Genomic DNA, 726 nt, shown 5'->3' on the forward strand with positions numbered 1-726 from the left:
TAGTTAGAGTGGCTCAGGTTATCCTGAGCTATCTCTATAGTTATGCTGCTATAGGCTTAGACTGCTGGAGGACAGAGTGACCTCTTTTTCATCATTCTGCTTCATTCTATCTCTATTCTCCCACTCTGCAGAATCTATTAGTTCAATCTCTAACGTTCTGCTCTCTCTGCTTTTTCTCATAGTAACTTCATCTAGTCTACTCCTGCTTGGCTGTGAAACCATACTAAGGAGAAATTTCCGCTTTGCTGCTGCCATCAACACCTTTGTTTATAGATGTTTGAGCTCTGCTTATTTTTCAGTGAAGTCCTGTTTCTCTGACTGTGACTAACTGGATGTGCCATTTTTGTCCTCTGACATGGAGTTTTTCCTCTCCATTGTCGCTAAAAGCATGCTTCTGCAAGGGATTGCCCATGAGTTAATGATTTGATGCAATCAACTGCTTTTCCTTAGATAGAAAACTTTGAATCAATTTGACTTTATGATCTGGTTGAATGTCTTTGTAAAGAGACTTGAGATTATATTTCTTGTGAATCTGCGCTATATAAGTAAACTTATTTAGAAAATTGTATGGGATGGAGGTCAGAGCTTTCTGATTGCCACTCCAAAACGTTGTGATTGTTGTCCCAGAGCCAATTTTTAAAAAATTTTTGCTGGCTAATTTTCAATAAAAAAATCCTGAGGTCTTTTCTTGAAAAAGTTTATATACAAGACCTAGCCTGAATGGGC

The sequence above is a fragment of the Cyprinodon variegatus genome, unplaced genomic scaffold, assembly GCF_000732505.1.
Source record: "Cyprinodon variegatus isolate N-32 unplaced genomic scaffold, C_variegatus-1.0 Scaffold1426, whole genome shotgun sequence".
Classification (NCBI taxonomy): Eukaryota; Metazoa; Chordata; class Actinopteri; order Cyprinodontiformes; family Cyprinodontidae; genus Cyprinodon; species Cyprinodon variegatus.